We start from the raw sequence: 5,837 nt of genomic DNA on the forward strand, positions 1-5,837 counted from the left end.
CTGATTGACTGTATACATGCAGGAGTCACATGATCTGGGTGTGTTAGTCCCACTGTGACACATTCACTGCAGGACCATTTCACTCACACTGACATGTTTACAGGGATTTTAAAAGTCTGACACAATAAATCCATTTTCTCTGATGTCATGTAAACGTACAACAAAGGACAGACTCTATCTGCCAGGGAGGACAGGGGACACTCCTGAGGACCCTATTTGACTCTGTGGCTTCAGCCATCTTCTATGGAGTGTTCTGCTGAGGGAGCAGTTGTCGACAGCTGACAGGAAGAGACTCAGACAGATAAGAGGACCAGCTCTGTCCTGGGACGCTCCCTCGACCCAGAGGAGGTAGTTGGAGAAAGGAGACTGATAGGCAAGCTATCATCCCTCATGGACAACACGTCCTACCCCATGCAGGACACTCTGACAGCACTGGGCAGCTCCTTCAGTGACAGGCTGCTTCACCTGCAGTGTTTGAAGGACAGATACCGCAGGTCCTTCCTGCTGCTGCCAGACTTTACAACCAACACTGCTCGCAGCAGACCACACATACACCAACTATGGACAATCAGTCATCACTCATGTGCACTATCAGTATATAAGTAGGGTGGAGGACACACACATCCAACACACTTTTGCAGGTGCTGGATCAAAAAGTCAAACTAAAGTGAGAACCAGACAGGAGATCCGCACACTGTGAAAAGCTCCCAGAAGTTTTAATCGTGCAATGTTTCGATCTATCCGAGATCTGCATCAGGCATTTTGAAATTACCAACACAAAGCCCAGCAAGCAACATTAAGACACACACGGCAACACTTTCCAGCTCCTCCTGGGGGACCTCAAGGCGTTCCCAGGCCAGACGAGATATGTAATCCCTCCAGTGTGTTCTGGGTCTGCCCCGGGGCCTCCTACCAGTGGGACGTGCTCGAAACACCTCCAGCAGGAGGCGCCCAGGAGGATCCTGATCAGATACCCGAACCACCTCAACTGACCCCTTTCAGTTCAGAGGGGCGGCTGTGGCTCAAAGGTAGAGCGAGTCGTCCACCAATCGAAAGATCAGCGATTTGATCCCGGGCTCCTCCAGGCTGCATGTCGAAGTATCCTTGAACAAGATACTGAACCCCAAATTGCTCCCAATGGCTGTTCCATCGGTGTGTGAGTGTGTTAAAACTGAGTAGCAGGTGGCACCTTGTATTGTAGCCTCGGCCACCAGTGTATGAATGTGTGTGTGAATGGGTGAACATGACTTGTAGTGTAAAAAGCGCTTTGAGTGGTCACTAGATGACTAGAAAGGCGCTATACTCCATTTACCATTTAGACGCGAAGGAGCAGCAGCTCTACTCCGAGCTCCCTCCAGATGTCTGACTCCTCACCTTATCTCTAAGGCTGAGCCCAGACACCCTACAGAGGAAACTCATTTCCACAGCTTGTATCTGTGATCTCATTCTTTCAGTCATCACCGAGAGCTCATGACCATAGACCAGGAAATTGAAAGCTTTGCTTTCTGGCTCAGCTCCCTCTTCACCACGACGGACCGGAGCAGCGCCCGCATCACTGCAGAAGCCGCAACGACCCGCCGATCCATCTCACGCTCCATTCTACCCTCACTGTGAACAAGACCCCTGGATATCTGAACTCCCTGGCTTGAGGCAGTAACTCTCCCCCAACCCGGAGAGGACAATCCACCGGTTTCTGACAGAGGACCATGACCTCAGACTTGGAGGTGCTGACTCTCATCCCAAATGCTTCACACTTGGCTGCAAAACGCTCCAGGTCATGCTGGAGGTCACGGTGTGATGGAGCCAACAGAACTACATCATCTGTGAAAAGCAGGGATGCAATTCTGAGGTCCCCAAACCGGACCCCTTCCTCCCCCCGGCTGCGCCTCGAGATCCTGTCCATGAAGATCACAAACAGGATTGGTGACAAGGGACATCCTTGGCGGAGGCCAACACCCACCGAGAACCCACGTTAACGTGGTGGAGGGGTTTGTGTGCCCCTGTGAACCTGGGAGCTGTGTTGTCCGGGGCTGACAGCCCCTGGTAGGGTCTCCCAAGGCAAAGTGGTCCCGGGGGAGGGACCAGACTAAGAGCGAGTCAAAGACCTCGTTGAAACAGACTTTTCGGGAGTAGAGTACCTTGCCTGGTATGGAGACACAGGGGCCTCCTCCTGGAGCCAGACCTGGGGGCCCCGCCCCTGCCTGCCGATCCCTGGCGTCGCAGACTGGCTTTATTTAACTAGTTATGATAATATTTTATTTAACTTTATTATATAATGCTCTAACATTATTTTAATAGTACTGTAATTTCATTATAACTACTTTATTCAACTTTTTTATAACAATATTTTTTAACTTTATTGTAACAGTAATTCATTAAATAATTTGTATTTTTGTAGTCTATAAAGGACTATTGTAATAAAGTTAAATAAAGTATTGTCATATTGAAGTTAAAATAATTATAATATTGCTATATGAGGTTAAATAAATTACTGTCACAATAGATTTAAATAAAACATTTTTATAATAAAGTTAAATAATATATCGTTATAATAAAGTACTGTTGTATAAAGTATATAAAGTATAGTTATAATATCTCTAGTCCTGTATACAACATAGTTTTTAGTTTTAACAAAAACTAAGAATAGAGACCATATAAGTCCTGTTTCACGTGACCTTCACTGGCTCCCAGAATCTTTTAGAATTGATTTTAAAATTCTTCTATTGGTTTGCAAGGCTACCTAATGGCCCCGCCCCCTCCTTTATAATTGACTCCCTATCACCTTGTGTCGCTCCATGAACCCTGAGATCCTCCACAGCTGCTCTTTAACTGCTCCTAATGTCACGACAAAAACCTCTGGTGATGCTTCTTTTAGCTACGACGCCTAAAAAACACTGAACACCCCGCCTTTAACAATCAGACCTGCTGCTCAGTGGACAGTTTTAAACTACGACTCAAAACATATCTTTTTAACAGAGCCTATAACTAGCAGCTGTCTCTTGTAATATTCTTAATATGTTGGTGTAATTTTATTTTTATTACTTGATTAATTACTGATTGATAATTTATTATTCTCATTTCTCCTTGAATGACTGTCGTATAATTGTATGGTTTTATTGCGTTGCTGTTTGTCTCTGATGCTGAATTGTAGCTGCGCATGAAAGGTGCTATATAAATAAAGTTCATTCATTCATTCATAAAAGAAAAAGTAGCAGAGTAGCTACCTTGTACAGTGACCAGGTTACTGGTGCTGATACCTTACATAATAAAAACAGTAAGTGCACGGTACAGAACAAAGACCGATAGAGTAAATCATTCCTCTCCAGGCCAACACCTCACGTCCGTCTGACACAAAGCACTCACAGCTCTCTGCAGTCGCTCCTCTAAAGCTCAGCAGTTACGTCACACCATTTGTTCACACTGCTGCTGATGATTAACTGCACACTTGAAGCTATCCTGCACATTTCTTACAACCTCTACCTTCACCTCTCACTGTGTCGTGTCTGTAATCGATCTTCTATTTTTACTTTTGATATTTTTATTTTAGTCCTGAATATTGTTTTGTATATTTTAAATTTTAGTACTACTGATTTTTGTATACGTTTTATATTCCTATATTCTCATACATTTTATTTTGATCTGTTTTCAAGAATTTCCCATCTATCGATAATAACATTAAATAAAGTGCTGTTGTAATAGAGTTAAATGAAGTATTGTTATAATAAAGTTAAATAAAGCATTGGTGTAGTAAAGTTAAAATATTAATATAATAAAGGTAAATAAAGTACTATTATAATAAAATTAAAAAAGAGCACCATTATAATAAAGTAAAATGAAGTACTGTTATCATAAAGTTAAAATTCTACTATAATAAAGTTAATGTTAAATAAAGTATTGTAATGATAAGGTTTTAATAAAATAAAGAAATGAAATAAAAATATATAATAAAAATATAATACAATATAATATCTATCTGATAGACATACGCACAACATACTGGTTAAAAATCAAAACGAAATAAAAAACAATCAATTCATAACTTTTTGTATTGGCCCAGTAGAATATTGAGATTATAATCTGTGGTTAGCACAAAATCCCCCGGCACACGTTGTGGCACACCATCTGAGAACCACTGACTGAGCGCACTACATCCATGTAGCCTGTAGCCATGTAACACTGGTTAATTCCACTGCAGAAGAGACTCACGACAATTAACTGGTGAAAAAATCGGCAATCGGCCGATATTGGTATTAAAATGAGCTGCGAAATGAACATGCTTTTTCTTACTTTGCACAATGAATTAATTTTACATACACTGAAAACTATCTCATGTCTCCATCTGCTGGGCCGTCACTGTAAGAGTACACATGTATATTATGATGTTAACTCCACCACAGAGGAGACTGATCGCTACAATTAAGTGGGGAAAAAAGTGGATGTATCGGTATCGCATATGTTGTTATCGGCATATCGGCAACATAAATCCAATATCGTGCATCCCTACACAGATTTACATTTGTCATTGTTCACTGTGCTGTGGGTGCATTCCTGCTCTGACCCGACTCACACACACATTACAGAGTGTGTACATGCGTTATACACACAGGCTGCAGTGTGACCGACGCTGACGCACATTTAAACTCATTTGTGGAGCCTGTCAAAGGCTCGCATTTAATATTATACTCGGATTTATAGTCAAAACGTTCTGGGCTTCAGATGGGAGATAAAATGGTGACGCCTTAGAGTCCAGTCTACGTGCCTTGAATCCTCCGCAGCCTGCACAGACCCCTCAGCCACACACAGGCTGCTCAGTGAGCTGCTTCGCCTCCAGCAGCTGCTTTATCCTGATCCGCGCAGCCGCCAGTCAACAAATTCCTGAACTCAACATGTTTGTCAGACTCATAAAACACCTCTCAGAATAAAACAGGGACAGTGTGATCCGATCTTACCGTGCTGTGGTGCTGCTGTCAGTCTGCTCTGCTCCGCGGTAGGTCCCATGCTATTTTGTCAACTTTACTTTCACTTTCCACCTTTTCAAAGGCACACCATCATCATCATCATCGGCCGCGGAATTTCCAGCCGAGGGGCTGGGTCCAAGCAAGCACTTGAAACTTGAAAACGAACTCCTCCGGCTGGAAACTTATGGACTTTTATAAGAAACCGGGCAGAGGACTCTGAAACTGTGGCAAAGGTCTGTCGAACACACAGTTACCTGAGCATGTGGACCTCACCTGAACTGAAGCATGGAACAATTCACAAACAGGCCTGTGCATTGATTAGAGTAGGCCTATATAGATACATACACATAAAGTGCAGGTGAATAAGTGAACTTTGGTTCAAAGGCGAGTATGGAGGGGTGGGAGGGACAATTAAAGGGGAACTTTGGTATTTTTTAACCTGGACCCTATTTTCAAACATTTTTATGTCTAAGTGACAAATGGGAACAACATTTTTTAAAACTGGTCCAGTACAGACTGAGACTGCTGCAGCTGCACAACAGACTACAGTGTTTCCACTTGGGGCAATTGAGCACCATCAATTTGGTTTCAACAAAACGACTTTTTGGCACAGACAGGCTCAGATTGTTATTCTGAGCTTCTGTCAGCATTATGGAGAAGATCCCTACAGAGTGAGACTGCTGTCAGCCCTAGAGTGGTCTCCTTTGGTCTGAATCAGGGACTCATGTTGTTCCAAAGTTGTATAATTGCCTAGAGTTGGTTCGTGTTCTCACGGCAGCATTTACAAGAGGACCAGATCAAATGCCTTGTGTGAGAAAGCTGCTCTTGATTGGTCAGAATTTCCATGTGGGAAAAATCCAGGAAGTAAAGCAAACGTTG

The 5,837-nt window shown here is 43.0% G+C and overlaps 1 protein-coding gene across 3 annotated transcripts in view; it reads right to left on the reverse strand.

Moving 5' to 3' along the window:
- LOC126405568 (uncharacterized) overlaps positions 1-5,837 on the reverse strand; it is a 35,349-nt gene that overhangs the window by 28,573 nt on the left and 939 nt on the right. The window contains exon 1 of one of the 3 annotated variants that reach the window (XM_050069374.1): positions 4,950-5,238. The exons of the other annotated variants lie outside the window; for them this stretch is intronic. The gene's annotated coding sequence lies outside the window, so the exon portion shown is untranslated. Of the gene's footprint in view, positions 1-4,949; positions 5,239-5,837 lie in introns of those variants that run through there. 3 annotated transcript variants of the gene reach the window in all.

The sequence above is a fragment of the Epinephelus moara genome, chromosome 18 (assembly GCF_006386435.1).
Source record: "Epinephelus moara isolate mb chromosome 18, YSFRI_EMoa_1.0, whole genome shotgun sequence".
NCBI lineage: Eukaryota > Metazoa > Chordata > Actinopteri > Perciformes > Serranidae > Epinephelus > Epinephelus moara.